General features: G+C 39.4%; 1 long non-coding RNA gene across 1 annotated transcript; it reads right to left on the bottom strand.

Annotated features, from left to right (window-relative positions):
• Positions 1-134: 134 nt before the first annotated feature.
• Positions 135-19,109, bottom strand: LOC115636874. Its single transcript, XR_003997097.1, has 3 exons — positions 19,033-19,109; positions 9,407-9,478; positions 135-292 (listed from the first exon to the last, which is right to left on the bottom strand). It is a non-coding gene; the product is annotated as an uncharacterized LOC115636874 (long non-coding RNA).
• Positions 19,110-20,085: the final 976 nt, after the last annotated feature.

Below are 20,085 nucleotides of genomic sequence, written 5' to 3'. Positions count from 1 at the left end.
GGACACATTTTCAGGCTCACAACTATATACATGAAATTACAACCTATAATATTACTATAACAACAGTGCTCAGTGCATCATGAGCCTTCTGAAGACACTCAACATGACAAATGTTGCATTGGATACCACACAATCATATTATAAGGATGAACATGGAGGTGCAAGGTGTTCCCCCAAGGTACAGAGTGTCTATCTTTTATCAAAGTCATTTAAAAGAAAGAGCAATTTATGAGCACTTTCAACCGGCATTTGATGATCTTTCATTGAAGAGAGACTTGCTGAGTTGAGTTATCTGGAAAATATTGAGACAAAAGGTATTAATTACAGACTTTTCTTTTCAATGCATAACCAGACTAGAATGAGTGCCCTCTCTTGGGGAGTAGGAGAGGAGTTGTGTCATTTTGGGCTTTGTCATAAATTTAAGCATGGCCAAGAACTGGTGATCGGGAATATGAAGGGGGAGACTATGCCACAACATGCCCTCTTTAGGCTTATTGCTTGTACCAGGTTCCTCCACCTTTCCCCATTCCCATGATAACCACACCACAACTGCCACAGGAGCTGCTGTTTTGTCTTCACTCTAACAATTTCCTGGGAGAACAGTCATGAGAGAGAATAAACACATTCTGTGGGTCTGTGAGAAATTATTCAGTTCCTGTCAGTAGTAGGGCTGCTTTCTATGCTCCATTCTTTGCAACAGCCCAGTGTTTCAATGTCACTCCCATGCCCAGCATGATGTGCCCTCTGTCTGGACAGACACTGATCCCCACAAGACTTTTTTCTTATCTCCACAACTGACTAAATGTCCCCATATGCCTGATATTGACAGCTGCAGTCCTTTCCTGAAATTGCACCCTGCAATCCACTGGGGCCCTGCTGTCATTACTATGAGGATTTTTAATTTGAAGCTCCTGGCAGAGTCTATTGTTCTTTTGGGTACACTAGATCCAAGATTAACACACCTGGTGCTGCCTGCTGGCAGCACACAGGGTCTCCTTTAGTCCTGGCCTTGGCTCAGCAGTTATGGAAGCAACTACAGGTTACACTAACAGTATTATGGTTAAGGTATATGGTGTATTTGTGGGGTTATCTCCCATCCAACTTGCAAAATCTAAAATTAAGTTACCACTTCTAAAAAGTGGCCTCAAATAAAAGGAGCAGAATCCTGGTAGTTAGCCTGATTGGTAATTCCACCAAAACATGGATTGTGTCAGAACTTGCTTAGTAAAGTATAAAATGGTCCATTATATACAAAACCAGGAGGGGCAGCTAGATATTATCTGAGTGCAGCTGTGAAGTGGCTGGACAAGAGAATTGTAATGGGGATGTAGCTGAAGGGGGTCCTTCCACATCCTGGTCTGATGCCTGAGCATATTTTCATTAAAACAAATTCTTGGATAAAAGTGACTTAATCTGTGTCAATTGGTTTGCAGCACTTACCATCACACGTTTACACAGCGCAGAGCTAAGAGGATCACAGTAACTAGCAGAATCAGTGTAACAATCCCAAGGACTGCAATAATATACAACCAGCCCGAGCACTGAGAGGTGGGACCTGCCCATAAGAAAAGGAAGAGGTGGTTTGCAATGGAATGAAGCTGCTGACGTTTAGCACTGTGTTGCTTGTTTTGCCTCCCAGAGAAATACCTTTTCCATCACTGGAGAAAACTCATACCCATAGTCTGACCAGCTCTAATTTCTAGCCTGAAAATGTGAACTTCAAAGGCTGAAAACCCAGACAGCAAATAAAAAGAACCCCAAATGTACTATCTTTAAGGTCTCCAAATTGTTAAGCCAATCTCTAGATTTTAGAGGCCTGACCCATAACGTTGAATGCTTGTGGTTCTACTTTATAGAAGTGGTAAATAACCTGAACCTTATGAAGAGATGGAAAGCAGGTAGGGCTTGAGAGTGAATCTCCAACACAATGGGAGAGAAGCAAAGGGCAGGACAAGGAAATGGTTTGATACAAAGAAGACAAAGAGCTGCTTATTGCTATTCCTTAGTGCTTATGCATAGCTCTGCCAACGCCCCTCAGTCCTGCCCTGCAGCCCCTGCTATTCCAGTCCTGGGCTCCCTCCACAGCTCTGCCAATGCCCCTCAGTCCTGCCCTGCAGCCCCGGCTATTCCAGTCCTGGGCTCCTCACACAGCCCTGCCAATGCCCCTCAGTCCTGCCCTGCAGCCCCCCTGGCTATTCCAGTCCTGGGCTCCCTACACAGCTCTGCCAATGCCCTTTAGTCTTGCCCTGCAGCCCCCCTGCTATTCCTGTGCTGTAGTCTTCCTTGAGGAGAAACCTGCCATTTATGCCAACCTATGCTATTCTGGGTGGACCGTACCAAGATTTACAAGAGGACCACCAAACTCCTCTTAAGTTTTGAAGTAATCGGGATTTTAACACAAGCTTTCAGAGGTAAAAGGCAGTTTCTCTAATCTATTCTTCTGGATAGACCATCTATTGTATTTACATTTATGATGTGGGGGAAAAAAGTTTAATCCATTAATCCCCACCTCCATCATTTCTGCTCCCACTCATAATGTTTGTTTCTTCTTCCCAGACCCATTCCTCCACACTTACCTTGTTTTCTCTAAGTGAAATTCCCTGTCTGTTGCTGGAGCTAGGCTGCTGCCCTCCTGTGGTTTTTTAAAGGTATTTAAATAAGTAGAGGGAACTGGTTGAGATCCTTTATGAGGCATTTCAGCCTGGAGGGTATTAGAACAAAACGTTGAAAACCTGAAACAGCTAGGTGTTTACAATGGAAAAGGCAACAAACACTTAGCAGGGCTAAGAAGGACACAGCCCTAGTAATATGTCAACACACCAGAGTCACAAACAAGATTTGTTAGGCCAGAGGCTAATCCCAGTTACACTGGTGTAAAATTAGGAGGAACTTCACTGAAGTCAACCAAGTTTTTTCTATATTTACACCGTTGTAATTGAGATCAGATTCTGACCCACTCTGTCTTCAGGTTGTCCACTATGCTTTACCAAGAAACACATACTGAGACGTTTGGTCTGTCTTTTATTTGTGGAAGAAAGGCAGATTAACCTAACAATGGAAAAATATCATGTGTGCTCGTTTAGCATTTTTCTGTGGTTAGCATTGCCTCTAAAAATATCTTAAAGGCTCCTGTTGTTTTCCGTTCATTCATGAAGTGTTATTTAGAACATGCTTTATATTATCAGTAATGATGAAAATTAAAAGGCACAGAGTATTTACAGGGTGAATAAATAGCTCAGATTCATCCCTGGTACACTTCCTCTGGCTTCTGTGGAGTAACACAAGGGATTAATTTGCGTTCTGGCTTACTCTCTAGTTGCTCTATAATAACTTTTCTTTCAGTGTCTCAATCTCATCTTTATTAGTCTTATTCTTCCTCTTCCTTGGTTTTCATTTAACATAGGTAAGTAAGATTTAAAATGAACATCTTCACTACAATCATATTCACTTTTAAAAACTGTGTTAACTTTCAGAGCTTTTTTCAAAAATGGAAAAAAAAACATATATTTTAAGATAATTTCCCCTCAAAATAACTTTTAAAAAAATTATTAGAATTTACTAAAAATGTAATCAAATTTTATTACCCTTTTTTGTTTATCATTTATCATTTCCACAATAGGAAATTTTCTAAAATGTTTCTAAATTTTGAAAGTTTTTAAAATCTCACCTTGTGAGTAAGCTGACCAAGACATTTTAAAATCATTTAGAAAATCCCCAATAAATGAAGGATTTTGATAAAAATATCAATTATATTTAAAAATCTATACCCCCCAATGAAATATAATTTATTTGTAAAATGCTTTGCATTTTTAAATTGTTAGACTAGCTATGCTTACTTTCTATTTTCCCCTAAATAACAAAAACAATCTACAACTGTAATGGTGGGATTTTAAAATATGTTCATTGTTGTCCTAACTGCTCCAACTGAAGTCATTGAGTTCAGTACAAATAGGGTTAAGCCAGTGCTGAGCACTCTTGAAAATTCCAGTCAAAATGTTTTTTTCTTAGAGTTTTTTATTTACTGTTTGGTCATAGAGTGAAGTTTCTTTAGCCTTTGTCTAATTTGCACTTTCTGGAAATATGTATGTTATTGTATGTTGTTATATTTATGATAAACTATATACAACTTTTTCAACAGTAATGTGAATATATGTAAATATATCTGTGTACAGATACATAAAGAGAATGCAGTGATAGTTGTGATGGATGTAGCTACAAAACTGGTGAGTTTTCTGTATTCTACCATGACATTTCTATACTCCAATCCTGCAAATACCCACATGCTTAACTATATTATTGGGAACCTTACTATCAGACAGCCGACTCCCATTTCAACCAAATGAGAGTTAGGCTTCTAAGCAGGTTAGGCATCTATCTGCATCTTTAGTTATCTAAATACCTTTGAAAATATGGCCTAAATCACTTAGCCCGGTCTACACTACAGGATTGGGTCGAATTTAGCTGTGTTAGGTCGATTTAAAAATGACTGCGTTCCGTCGACCTAAAAGGCTCTTAAAATCGACTTCTGTACTTCTCCCCGACAAGGGGAGTAGCGCTAAAATTGACCTTGCTGAGTTGAATTTGGGGTAGTGCAGATGCAAATCGACAGTATTGGCCTCCAGGAGCTATCCCAGAGTGCTCCATTGTGACCACTCTGGACAGCACTTTGAACTCCAATGCACTAGTCAGATACACGGGAAAAGCTCCCGGAACTTTTTAATTTCATTTCCTGTTTGGTCAGCATGACAAACTCAGCAGCACTCAGCAGCACAGGTGACCATGCAGTCCCCCCAGAATTGTAGACGAGAGAATGTTTCTATGCTCCCCCATCATCTCCGTCCCTGAGGTTACTGCAGATTAGAAGGTGAAAAAAACTCACTCACGATGACGTTTACCAAGCTCATGCAGTCCTCCCACACTGATAGGGCACAGTTTAATGCATGGAAGCATTCAGTGGCAGAGGCCAGGAAAGAATCAAGTGAGCGCGAAGAGCGGAGGCAGGATGCGATGCTGAGGCTAATGGGGGAGCAAAACGACATGATGAAGCACCTGCTGGAGCTGCAGGAAAGCCAATGAGAGCGCAGACCCCCGCTGCATCCACTGTATAACCACCTACTCTCCTCCCCATGTTCCATAGCCTCCTCACCCAGACTCCCAAGAATGCGGGGGCGGGGGCGGAAGGCTCCGAGCACCCAGTCACTCCACTCCAGAGGATGGCCCAAGCAACAGAAAGCTGTAATTCAAACAGTTAGATTTTTATTGTGGCTACAATAAGCAATGTGGCCTTGTCCTTCCCTCCTCCTCCACTCCACTCTGGCTACCTTGTCCGTTATCTCTTTTTTTTTTTAATTAATAATGAAAGAATGCATGGTTTCAAAACAATAGTTACATTATTTCAAAGGAGGAGGGTGGTTGGTTTACAGGGATTTAAAATCAACAAAGGGGGTAAGCTTGCATTAAGGAGAAACACACACAAATGTCACACCGAAGCCTGACCAGTCATGAAGCTGGTTTTCAAAGCCTCTCTGATGCGCAGTGTGCCTTGCTGTGCTCTGGTGTCTGGTTGCTCAAAATTGGATGCCTATTTGCCTCAACCTTCCATCCCGCCATAAACATCTCCCCCTTACTCTCACAGATATTATGCAGCACACAGCAAGCAGCAATAACCATGAAAGTTGGTTGCAGTGAGGTCTGACCAACAGCATCAGCAAGCTTTTAAACATCCAAAGGCACATTCTACCACCATTCTGCACTTGCTCGGCCTACAGTTGAACAGCTCCTTACTACTGTCCAGGCTTCATGAGCCATGGAAGCAAGGGGTAGGCTGGGGTAGGTGCGACCATGCAGTGCTGCCAGCTGGGAGAGCAGCCTGAGGCAGAAAACTCCAGCTCACATGATAGAATCATAGAATCACAGAATCATAGACTTTAAGGTCAGAGTTTGGCTTCTACCTCGGATATGGTAATATCTACCTCCATATCCTCATTCCTATTTGTCATCCTACCATTATCTCTAAGCTCCTCATTAGCCTCATTAAAGACTGAGGCAAAGTATTTGTTTAGATATTGGGCCATGCCTAGATTATCCTTAACCTCTACTTCATCCTCAGTGTTTAGCGGTCCCACTTCTTTCTTTGTTTTCTTCTTATTTATATGGCTATAGAACCTTTTACCATTGGTTTTAAATCCCTTTGCAAGGTCAGACTCTATATGGCTTTTGGCCTTTCTAACTTTATCCCTACATGCTCTGACCTCAATAAGGTAGCTTTCCTTGCTAATCACTCCCATCTTCCATTCCTTGTAGGCTTTCTACTTTTTCTTAATCACCTCTCTGAGATTCTTGCTCATCCAGTTTGGCCTACAACTCCTGCCTATGAATTTTTTCCCCTTTCTTGGGAGGCAGCCTTCTGATAGTTTCTGCAACTTTGACTTGAAGTAATTCCAGGCTTCATCCACCTTTAGATCCCCAAGTTCTTCAGTCCAATCCACTTCCCTAACTAATTTTCTTAATTCTTTAAAGTTCGCCCTTTTCAAATCAAAAACCCCAGTCCCAGATCTATTTTTGTTTATCCTTCCATTTAGTTTAAACTGAATTAGCTCATGATCGCTCAAACCAAGGTTGTCCTCTATAACCATTTCTTCTGTGAGGTCCTCACTACTCACCAAAACCTAATCTAAAATGCCATTCCCTCTTGTTGGCTCAGCAACTACTTGGTGAAGGAATCCATCAGCTATCGCATCTAGGAAAATCTGAGCCCTATTATTAGTACTAGCACTTGTCCTCCAGTCTATTCCAGGCAGGACTGAATCTCCATGAGTATCACATCTGCCAGCAGCACCCAGCAGGACCTGAGTTCATCTCTGGGGAGCAGGAGAGCAGAGTTGCAGGAGAGCAGACTTGCAGGTGAAGTGGTGGAGCCACACACCATGCCCCGCAGGTTGCTAGGAGCCAGGCAGGGAAGACGTTCCCAGAATCCCTGGCAAAGCTATATGTCCAACGAGGACAGTTAGCAGTCCTACTGCACCATCTGCTAAGAAGGCAAGGAGCTGCTGCTGTGTAGCAATGCCAGCTGCTGCAGATGCTTCTGTGTCAAATGCTTGGAGGTCCTGGTAGGGCAAGGTACCTCAGCCAAGGCAAAAGGGCAAGAACCCTGAAGCTGTTATGTGTGTCAACCACAGAAGTGCTATGGGGTGTTACAGCGCAGACTGGACTGAAATGTACGGCTGCAAGACTTCTTCACCAGTGACAAAAGACAGGAATATGATGCACCTAGAATCTAAAAAGGCCTGCACATTTCCCAGAGTCACTGCCCTTGATAACAGAACGTCAATGATTGCATTGGATGCTTGGATCACAGCAGCCCCCACAGTAGACTTGCCCACAACAGCAGCAGTGACAGTGAGTTGAGCGGGCTCCATGCTTGCTGTGGTATGGCGTCTGCAACGGTAACCCAGGAAAAAAGGCGCGAAACGATTGCCTGCCATTGCTTTCACAGAGGGAGGAGCGACTGACGACATGTACCCAAAATCACCCACGAGAATGTTTTTGCCCCATCAGGCATTGGGAGCTTAACTCTGCTCCATAAGTCAATGCTAGTCACGGTAGTGAGGACACACTCCACCAATTTAATGTGCTTACTGGGGACATACGCAATTGACTGTATAAAATCAATTTCTAAAAATCAACTTCTATGAAATCAATCTAATTTTGTAGTGTAGACATACCCTTAGATGCTTTTGAAAATTTTACTTTCAGTCTATTGGGTCTTCATGTGACCTCTCTCTTTTTTTTTTTTTTTTTTTTGCTTTATACCTAGTGTCTTCTAGTCTTCCAGCCACATTTAGGTTGTTACCAATTCCATAAAATAAAGTGAGGCTGAAGGTAATGAAATGAAGGTAACTATCTACATAAATACTGTGTTGCACCTGACACACTTATGGACAAGTAGGGTTGGACATAAATCAGGAAAAGACAATAAGGTTTTGAGTGGAGCTGGCCAGAAAATTAAGATTCCACCCCTACCCTCCGATGGAAAAGCTATATGAAAACATTTTTTTTACTTAACCTTAATTTGATTTTTTTTTTAAATTTTTATCAAAACCTCAAAAACCTGAAAACTGAAAATTTGGGCTGAGAAGTACCAACCTGCCCTCACCCCCCAAAAAAAAATATTATCAAAAAAACCTAGACACTTCCTTCAAAATATTTCAGTATGTCAAAAACACAGAAGAGAATTTTTGACCAGCCCTAGTTTTGATGTAAGGTTCCCTCAATAAAGACCCAGTCCTACAAGTTCTGATTGGAGTCAGTGGGAGTTTGAGGTGCTCAGAACCTCACAGGATTGGGCACCAAAACAACTAATCGCTGTCACTATATGTAAGCCATTGAAAAACACAATACTGACACTGTGTTTCCTTGCAGGAGCACAACAGTCTGTGTCTGATTCATTGTTTTTACAATTACTTTCAGATACTGCAGATACTGCAACTGGCAAATAAAAAGTCTTCAATATCCCTTCCCCAAGGAATTTTGAATGCCAATCTAATAAATAACCCTGGCTAAATAAAGTAGTTACAACTATTTTCTTCCCTTTGTGTAGAAGATATTTACCACAGAAAACAATCAAAATCTTTCCAAGAATCTGAAGGATTAAGTTTTATTCATAGTTTAAGGCCAGTAGGAACTGTGGTGATCATCTAGTCTTTCTGACCCAGTATGCCAGTTTTACCTAGCTAAAATGCTTATCTGGATCATTAACCAACAGAAATGGGATCTGAGCAGATCATAGAACCACAAAAATGTAGGGCTGGAAGGGACCGTGAGAAATCTTCAAGTCCACCCCTCTGGGCTGAGACAGGACCAAAGTAAACCTAGAATATCCCTGACAGCTGTTTATCCAACCTGTTCTTAAAAACTCCAATGATGGAAATTCCACAGCCTTTCTTGGAAGCCTATTCCAGAGCTTAACTACCCTCATAGTTACAAGATTTTCCTAATATCTAACCTATCTCTCCCTTACTGCAGATTAAACCCATTACAACTCGTCCTACCTTCAGTGGACGTGGAGAATAATTGATCACCATCCTCTTTATAAAAGCATATGTGAAGACTGTTTTTAAGTCCTCCCTCAGTCTTCTTGTCTCAAAACTAAGCACATCTAGTTTAGTTTGAACCTTTCCTAATGGTTCAGGTTTTCTAAACCTTTTATCATTTTTGTTGCTCTCCTCTGGACTCTCTCTCCAATTTTTCCACATCTTTCTTAAAGTGTGGTGCCCAGAATTGGACACAGTACTGCAGCTATTAAATGACTCCTAGACTACATGCAATATGATTATTTTAATGGAGTACAAACATGATAAAACACAAAAGAAGATGGACTTCCATATTTCCCAAGATACTGTAATACCTGAACAGGGAGCCTCTGATGTGCTGTCAGATTTCCAATGTACTTTCACCTCAGCATAGGTGCTCCTCTGTCCTGTAAGGAGACACAAAATGCTGTTAACAGTACACCTTTGGATTATGAAGGCCCAGTCCTGCATGGTGCTGAACTCCTGCATTTCTCATTTACTCCAACACCTTGCAGAGTCAAAGCTTTGTGAGAAAATAAAAAACAAGAATAAGTTTCATTCTTCACTGAAAGGACACATCTGCCTCCTCTCTAATAGACCAGAACAACATCACTACCAGTACTAGAGGATATTATCAGGATATTATAATCCATGCTGTTCCACTATGTAATTTTTCAGACAAATGGAAAGAATTACTGATTTATTTAATAAAAACCCGAAATTGTCTGAATTTCCAGAAGAAAAAAAATATTAACCTGGAGTTAAGCTGAGAATAAATATCTATAGTTTATTAGGAAAAAACATTACAGGAATGTTGTAACTATCCCATAGAAAGCATTATGAACCCAAAAAATTCAGAGTTAAGGTTAAACTTAAAATAAATCTAAACATGATAATGTATGGAAAGGCATCGATAAGGCACACAAGCAATCATAACTCTGCCCTTCAGTGATGCTATGAGAGAAAATAAATAAAAGCTAATCTATATTTAAAAACCAGTTTACTCTAATCTCAGACTACATACACTAAAATGGTTTAGTAATAATTGTCTGGCTATTGCACAGTGCCATATGTAGTTACTTCCAGTGCAACCTTGATTTTATAAAAGTACCTGGAGACACCCAAACCTTTTTTAAAATCAAGGGTTCCTAAAGTCAGGAGAGGTCAAACAATCTGCAAAGAATAATTAGTGCAATATTTTTTGTGTGTGTATGGGTATGTATAATATGGAGCATTTTTATTATGGTTGGGAGTGCAAATGCATATAAAAGGTACTAAGTTGAGGCTTCAAATAAAGCGAAGGAGGTCATGCTGGGATATAAAACTTAAATTTTGTCTGGAAATGTTAAACTAAGAAGGTATCCAAAAATCCTGCAGAGATACTCCTATTTCAGTCTGAGAGTGACATTTTTGTTTTGTTTAGACTGAGAAGGAACTGACTTAAATTGAATCAACATAAGCCACTAGTAAATTGAAATAAGAGTATTTATACAGCGTTTTTCATTGGTTTAGTGAAATTGGTCTAAAAACATACCTTCACTTAAACCAGTGCAAGTTTGTGGGTAGATTTACATGTGAGGCACACCCTGTGTCTTTTTGGTGTATTTAGACAATATTATCTCATTGATTCCTTGTTATCCCTCATCTGTCTGTATCCATCCATTGTTTCTCGTCTTATACTTAGGTTGTAAGCTCTTTGGGGCAGGGACTGTCTTTTTCCCCTGTGTTTGTACAGTGTCTAGCACAATGGGGCCCTGGTCCATTGCTGGGGATCCTAGGCACTACAGTAATACAAATAAAAATGTATTATTAATTATTATTATGTGCTATGTAAATTAGTTAATTCAATTCAATGACAGTTACACATGGCAGATTTCTCTTGCGTCTTTTGTATGTTGTCTTGCAGAGTCAAAGTACAAGAGTTCTGATTTCTTTGGAATATATAAGGTTTATTGATCAAAATAGAGTTTAAATGGGAAATTATATAAAAAAGCAAAGCTGGCTCTGACATGGAGGAGTTGTGTTCTTTGATACACTGGTTCTCTAGTACACTTACCCCCTATTCTAGGCAGGACTGACTCTATTTTTAGAACCATAAAGGAGGGATTGACTCAGTGAGTCATTCTCAGTTTTGCTTTTGCACCCCTGGCCAATCTCAGTCAGGACACCCATAATAGCAGCAGACAGTACAGAAGGACAGCTAACCATCATCTCATTGCCAAATTACACTGGCAGTAGATGGTACAGAACAACTGGTAACCATCTCTGCTATCATGTAAAAGCAAATGAATGCTGCTGTGTAGCGCTGGAGTATCGCCTCTGTCCGCGGCATCCAGTACACATACGGTGACTGTAAAAAAAAAAGCTGAACGGGCTCCATAGTTGCCATGCTATGGCGTCTGCCAGGGCAATCCGGGGAAAAAGGACGTGAAATGATTGTCTGCCATTGCTTTCCCGGAGGAAGGAATGACTGATGACATTGACCCAGAACCACCCGCGACAATGATTTTTGCCACATCAGCCACTGGGCTCTCAACCCAGAATTCTAAGGGGCGGGGGAGACTGCGGGAACTATGGGATAGCTACAGAATAGCTACCCACAGTGCAATGCTCCGGAAATCGACGCTAGCCTCGGACCTTGGACGCACACCGCCGAATTAATGTGCTTAGTGTGGCTGCGTGCACTCGACTTTACACAATCTGTTTTATAAAACCGGTTTATGAAAAATCGGAATTATCCCATAGTGTAAACGTACCCTAACACCAGAGCTCCCAAAACAGTAGCACTAGCAGCATTGACAACTCTGCAGCACTAACAACAGGGAATAGCAAAAGAAATGAGAAATAATTTTAAACTATTACCTGCATAGAGTAAGTTAAATGTGTGATATGAGAGTGTGATATTAGTATATTTAGGATGAAGATTCTGGCTATGACTCATATGACCTAGGAAGGCAATTTGAATTAAACTGTCATTTTTCTGTAATTGTCTAAATTTCCAAATTGTTGATTGTACTAGCATGAACAATCCTTGACTGGTGTATGTATATATTTATTGGTTTTTAACTGAACCTGTGTTTAACTTGACTGTCAATTTAAAAGATCTATGCCAAAGGTCCATAATGTCCTGTTGGTACCAAAATCACATACCAAGAGGATATATACTTAGGATAAGTTACTAACAATATCATTATGCTTTGTGATAAGTTTACCACTATGTGATTATATCTTGGATCTTTACTTCTTGATAAGTTTCAACAGTCTATGTTAAATTCATTCTTTCAAACTTTATAGCTATATTATAGCCATCTTTGATTTTTTATATAATTTCCCATTTAAACTCTATTTTGATCAATAAACCTTATACATTCCAAAGACATCTGAACTCTTGTACTACACATGTTGTTAGTTATCACCCTTATCCTTGTACCTGCTAGTTCAAACAAAACATCCTCATCTATTATCCTGTCATCCCCTCTATCTTTACAAGGGCTCAGTATGTTCCTGTACCATCTCTTAGGAATGCGTTCACATAAGTACTTGAGAGATCTGTATGGTTTGTACCATCTTCTCTCATTGGGAATGTGCTTACGTACCGAGTGTGTTACTGTTCTGCGAAGGCCAGGCCTAATCTGGGTCACAGCCTTTGGTTCACACTGTTAGTTATACCTATGGTCCAGCAAGGCCTACATTCCCCATTTAGATACAAAGGTGTAAGGACATCCTGCAATCTTAATGTTTATTACCTCAATTTTCTTACATTACTCTAAGTAAGGTTAAGCAATAGTAACTCTGTTGCTTTAAAAATCACATACGATCTCTGTATTTTGTTTAAGAAACTTGTATGTTTCTGGTGACTTATTGTGTCTAGGCTCTGATTGCTCCAGGGCAGGGCAGACACAGTCATAGGTTTCACCTCTACTCTGAATCTCTGAGTATAGATGTGGGGACCTGCATGAGAAGCCCTAAGCTTAATTATCAGCTTAGATCAATATGCTGCCACCATACAAATATTTGAGTCATTTGGAAAACTCTGTCTTCCTCCCAAAACCTTCCCCTCCCTGGGTAGCCTTGAGAGATTCCTCCACCAATTCCCTGGTGAACACCGGTCCAAACTCCTTGGATCTTAACACAAGGAAGAATTACTCCTCCCCCGCTCTTTTTCCCCCCACCAATCCCTGGTGAGTCCAGATCCAATCCCCTTGGATCTAAAAACAAGGAAAAATCAATCAGGTTCTTTTAAAAGAAGGCTTTTAATTAAAGAAAAGAAAGGAAAAAGAAAAAAAACCCTCTGGGAGACAGCATACAAGCTGATCTCACAGACAACAGATCAAAACACAGAGGATGTTCCCTTGGACAAAACTTAAAACACAAAAGAATTCCCAATTTGATTATTCCTCTAATGCCAAGACAAGTTACAAAAAGGAAAAAAACATAAACCTATTTAATTCCTTCCTTAATACTCACTACCCTGATAAAAGGCTGATTCCTTGATCTTTTCCACTCCGGCCAAAACTGAAACTGATTCTAAACAAAGGAAACTTCCCTTCTTCCTTTTGAAACATCTTGTTCCCCCACTGGTTCCTCTGATCAGGTATCAGCTAGGCTAGGTGAACTTCTTAATCCTTTACAGGTAAAAGAGGCATTAACCCTTAATTATCTGTTTATGACAGACACAATATAAAGGTAACTGAAAAGATGTAAACACAGTTCCTATTGGAATAACATAATGCTATGCAGGATTTGTGTATTCTCAGAATTCTTTGTTCACTTAGACTCTGATCTTCAAAGGTATTTAGGACCTACCTCCTCTTGAATCAATGGGAGTTAGGTGCCTTATTGACTTAGTCTCTTCTAGACATTCAAGATAAAACATTGCTAGCAAAATACAAACACAGTAGTATATTTTAAGTCATCAACAGACTTTATAACTCAAGTACATACTTTTCAAATATTTCAGTTAATACAGTCCACTGGGACAGAAGGGAAATATATGTATAGCAGATGCCTTTTGTTAATTGATAATGAGAAGGATTAAAGCTTTCTTTTACCAAGTCTTTGAAGGCATTTCTAATGGAATTTTTTCATATTTGCAAAACTGGCCTGATCATTCAAGATGCAGCATTCAGCTCTGATGAGAAATTGTGATTGTCCAACCAGAGTCTCCTTTGACTTGGAGGTCATTATTACACACTCCAAAGAAACAAAATAATGTGTCTTTCTTGTAGTTTTATGTTTTATAATTGTTTACCATTAACACAGGGAACAGAGCTGGAAATAACTGAAGCAACATCTTTACCTGTTACCCGGGGTGGTGATACAGCAAGTTGTTGAGGTTTTCCTCCAGCCCCTCCCCCTTTTTCTGGTCCTTTCAAGGGATTCATTCCATCACTCCTCCCCCATTTTTTTACATATGTGGGATCCTCAAGTATACTAGGGACTCAGGCAATCATCTTCTATGAGGCCTGAAAGGTATTTCCTCACCAAAGGAGAATTGGTGCACCACTTTTAGGATTTTTCACTTTGCTTTTTGCATTCAGGAGATCTGGTTTGGAGATTCCTTGATGAGAAAGCTAAATTGTCACAATTTTGAATGGGTTTCCAGTGTAGAACGCAGGTTAGCAATGGTCAGTCTGAGGCTATTATATCCCCAGTTGGTGCACTGCTTAGGAACCAGAGCTAGGCATTGGCGCAGCATGTAGGAGAAATAAATTTCCATGTCTGGCCCAACTTGAGGCTCCCCTCATCTCAGTTCTCCACCCTTCTGTGTGGAGAGAAGAAGGCTGACATTCAGGGGTCCAGGCTAGCTGAATGTAAGTGATAGAGAGATGATTGATCTCCCCACAGCTTCTGGTGTGATACATCCCAATTATTGTGGGCAGCTCTCAAACCACAGGTAGCTGGCAGATAGCTGAGCGGTGCTGTTAACTTCGGTTAAGTTTTAAGTTAACAAAGTTGTAGCCTGAACATTTAACCACACTCTTGTATGTGTGTCTCACTGTGTCCATGTTCATATCTATGGGCATCTGTTGCTTTTGGAATAATTTTCAGAGCATGAGAGCCCATGCAACTTTTACATGCAAACATGACTTTCCCCAGATATTATTTTCAGAACTTAGTAGTTGAGGCCAGGATGAACACCTGTCAAAAGCATCCGGTTTTTCTGTATGTGTTTTTTGTAAAAAGTCCCTTGAGGGATTCCTTTACCCTGCTCCCCACCCCCCATCAGTCTGTCTTTGGCCAACTATCGTAGTAAAGGCTCTGTTGGTTACTTCTCCCCTTACAGACATGGCCAATCTCCACTCTCTGAACTTCATAGTCTTTCCATATTCCTTGCTAACTTTAAGTCATTGGTATAGTTTATAGGGACTGAGTTTAATAATTTTTTCTTAATTGGGGACACTACCAGCAGGAGACAGCTAATGAAAAGGTAAAACACAATCCCTCTATAACTCTTTACCTTTACTCTTTACCTTTAACGTCTCTGACTTTTTTCTTCTGTAATTCAGTTAAAATCATGAATGGTGCTACATTTTTGAGCTGGACTGCTCTGTGTTACATTTTCAACAATGTAACAGATATGCATGACTACTCAAGCAGTTAGCAGCCTTGTGGGCAAACAGCTAGTCCCTATGACATGCATCAATAGCGTCTGTCTTTGGACTTTCACTTGGCTTTTCAACTTCTCAGTTATATGTCAGGTTTCACCCATTTTAATATCTTTATTCTCTACCGATTTGTAGAGAATAAATCCCATTCTTCTTATTTCATCCAAAGAGACATTTGGCTGTTTAATCACATGAAGCCGGTCTATTTCTTTTTATATCAGTGATCTATTTAAAACATACATCGCATAAAACAGTAACTTCCTCATTTGACCTTTGTCGAGCAGCTATGTTAATAAATGTATTTACTTTTAACTTAAAATGTATTGTAGTGTAACTGTCACCAGCTTTTGCTGAAAGAAAAACAGTTTGTATTAACTACCAGAGAAATCCTATATGATTTCTCAGGCCTGTGCAGAAAGTTATGCCTAAACAACAACATTAGTAAATTAACAGGAGTTAATAAGTTTAGGTATCAGTACTGTTGTCCCTTTTTGATTTGAGTGGCTAGTTAAAGTTTGGGACTGGGAGAATGTTCCAACTGAAAGTATAAATTGATGGAGTCTGGTATTTTCTTTGGTGTTTTCTTTATTTACAAGGAATGTACAAAGTCCTGCTTCTCCAAATGCAGGAGGAACCAAAAACAAAAGGAGTAGTTTCTTAGCTTACATCTTCAAGCCTCTCTAGCCTAAGTCAGACCCAAAAGGTCTCCCTCTATCTCAGTGGTTTTCAAAATGGGGTATGTATACCCTGAGTTGGGATCAGGGAACACATGAGAAAAATCCTGTAATGGTGGACAACATGTTATTTCTTACAGACCTCCCCCTTTCCCCACAGACCCCTGTTTTCAAAGATATATTGTGACCCTATCTCGGGTGGGGGTATGTAGTAACTACATTATTTGGAAAGGGGTAAGCAGCCTAAAAAGTTTGAAAATCACTGCTTTAGCTTCTTATATAGTCACATTATGCTTATAGTCTCCTGCTTGGCTTTCTTGCCTCTGTGTCTGCCTCTGTTCTTGTCTGTTCAGTTTCTGTGTGAACTCTCGTCCCACAAACAAACTCATACCCCTGCCACCAAAACAATACTCATCCATAAGCTACTGGGAGGATTCACATACACTTTTGTCTTAACTGGAGTCTTATGCTTACAGTGAGGTCGCACCCATCAATCTCAATGAGGCTTAACCCAGCCCATAACAAGAATTCACCCAGCTCATAACAATATTAATCAAATCCATATGTTATTGCAAATATCTATATTTTGTACTGTTATCCTCACCCAGAAAACAAGGAGTCAGAATAAAGGGTCAATTTTCATGCTGGCAAAAATATTAACATTGTTATGTCACCAGGTTGTGGAGCAGAGTTACAATTTAGCAAAGCACCTACACTCATGTTTAAAGTTAAGAAACAGGTGAAGAGAATAATTAGAGGGATGGAGAAAATTTCATATGATCACATAGATTAGGAACTTCTTTTCACTCTAAAACTAGAGTCCATTCAATGCAAATTCAAAATAAAGATAATAAGGAAATACTTGTTCATACAATGCACTAGTAGATTGTAGAATTAATTGCTACAAGAGAGTTTAGCAAAATTCAAAAAGGGATTAGACATTTATATGGATGGCAGAACAGCCACAGTTATAGTAATAAATATTTTTAAAAAACCAGTTTTGGAAGGAATATGAACTCTCATGGTTCAGAGCATAAGCCAAACTCTAACTGTTAGGATTTAGGTGGGAATTTTCCCTGGAGGTTGGTTATTCCACAACTGGTTTCTTGCACTTTCATCTAAAATATCTGGTACTGGCAATGGGCAGAGTCAGGGCACTGGATTAGATGGACTATTGATCTAATCCAGAATAGCAATTCCTGAGTTCAGTTCATTCAAATTAAAGAGAATCTTAAAAGCAATTAAACTCTGAAAACTAATATTACCATTATAATATGACAATGTTGGGTTATTCATTGAAGAATAGTCTATCAGACATAACAGGACACAGAGACATTTCAACTAAAAACAGAGTTTCATGCATTCAGATATCACAACACTAGGTTCTACTAATTCACTCATTGTATGCACACGTAGGCTTTGATCCTACCATTGCATCTGCCCAGCTGATCCTGGCATCCCCACTGATTTTAGTGGGGCTACATGGAGACACAAAAGTCCTTCCGTGCTAATCCAATTTCAGTATCAATACCAAACCACACACAATGGATTAAAGAACAAAAACATTTTGTACAGTCATCTTGTTCAGTCTCTGTGTCCCAGTGGTGGTTTGTAGAAGTTGTTTTCATAGAGAAAACACCGTTCTGATGGCACATTCAGAAGGACATATTTTACTTTGATAAATAGCATTATTTTGACATATCTTCCACACAATTGTCCTATAACCAGCAGAAACTATTTTGTGATATGAATGAAAAAAAAACATGCATGGTTACTTGATGCTTTTGTTGACATAATACAGATGTGAGGCATTGTTGTAAGCAATTAATTAAAAACATGAGCTATTTCCTAGTTATACCTTCTAATTTATATCTGATGCACTTTACACAAAAAACCCGTTTTTCAAGAAATAGCTTTATATTGAGGTCTTATCAATAGATCATACACAAATCATACAGTTAAACATTTTTAGAATGATCACAAACATGTCCACTGATTTTGGACTGCTATTTTTCTCTTTTCAACAAGTCAGCCCTATAATCGTTAGTTGAAAAAGGAAAGATTAAAATTAATAAATTTTGCAAAAGATGGTTATTTATAAGTATATTTTGTATTTTTAAAAGTACTGTGATTACTATTCTTAGGAAAGTTTTATCAACATCAGTCACTCTCTGCCAAAGAATGAATGTTGTCTTTAATTTAAAAGGAGAATTAAATGTAGACAGACCTGAAAATATTTTATGGTAACTACAGAAATTCACTGCTTTAAAATGTAAAAGAACTAAAAGTAAAAGGCTTCCAGTTAAGGCTGTCTTTACAATGAAGGTAACCACAGATTTCAAATAGTTCCTTTTAGTGACTTTTTGTTAACTTTTAACCATTTGCAAACATAGCATGTTTCAGATACACTATTGGACCAATGTGTTGGGAATCAGAAGACCATAGTTTACTTTTGCTAGTATTCATAATTCAGAGTGTTCTCATATTAATAAAGGTAGGTAAGTTAGCTATCATTCTAGTCCTAGTGCTCTAAAAGTGATTTTGTTCAGAATTTAACACTTCTTCCTACCAAATTTTTATTTAAAATATTTATTTAAATATTTATTATTTGAAAGTTTTAAGATTGTCATTTAAAATGCAAAAAAAAAAAAATTAATAAAATAAGCTTCTTTTTTTTACCTGGATCCAAAGTTTGTGAAGTAAAACACACTCTTTCTTCTGGTAGTATCTGTATATCTGCATAAGTGACTTCACTCACCATTTTGACAAAGTGTCTTGAGATTTGAAAGTAAACTGGTTACATAGAAGATACACATTCTGCATTACATCCTTTCCACTCCTTACCACACCCATCTTACTGCTTTGGGTCAAGAGAAGGACTAGAGGCATTTAAAAAGGAAAGAAACAAGCTACTGTATTTCTTTCAAATGTAATTTCACAGTTTTTAGCCCTCTTAAAAATTATTCTTCAGTCTCCCAATGGTAACGTGTTTTATCAGTGTTTTGTCTCTGTATACTCTACATACACAATACAACTATTATTTTTACTATTTTGTTTATAACTTGTGGCCCATAGCCTGCTTAACTTACCTTATTGATTAGGGCCTGATTCTGCAAAGTTCTAAGTACTATCACCTTCTACTGAAGCCAATGTTAGTAGAGCTGGTGTCAGCTGACTGGGTTGAGGATGGTGTAGCTTAGTGGTTGGAGCAGGAATCAGGAACCAAGGTCTAGGGTCTAGGATCAGAGCTGTAGTCGGTAGTTAGAAGCCAGAGCCCAGGGTCAAGCCGGAGGGCAGGAATTGGAGCAAGCAGGGTAGCAGGCAAGGCTGGGTGCAAGGTAGTAGCAACAGGAACCAGGTAACACAGAAGCAGGCACAGTGGTGGGTATGAGCACTGAGCAGCCAGCAAGATGGCCTGCAGCCAATCAGGTAGCCTGCTGCTGCAGGCCAGATGTACTGATGAGGCTGCCTGTACACTAGTTCTGCTGCAGGCCCTGGTTCCTGACAGCTGGTCAGAAAAGCTTTGATGCATCAGAAAATGCAATTCTGTCAAAATAGAAATGCTTCATGAAATTGTGTTGACTTCACTGAGAATTTTTGTAGGAAAAAGATTGGGAAAAAACTTTCTGAGAACATCAAATAGTCCCATTTCTCTTCCATGGACAGTCTACAATTCTGGGACTGGCAATGGAGATAAGACAATGGGTAAAATGATCTACCCTAATAGTTCAT

Source organism: Gopherus evgoodei, chromosome 1 (genome assembly GCF_007399415.2).
Source record: "Gopherus evgoodei ecotype Sinaloan lineage chromosome 1, rGopEvg1_v1.p, whole genome shotgun sequence".
Classification (NCBI taxonomy): Eukaryota; Metazoa; Chordata; order Testudines; family Testudinidae; genus Gopherus; species Gopherus evgoodei.
Note: the sequence above shows the minus strand (reverse complement) of the source record. Positions and strands in the feature narration are given on the sequence as shown.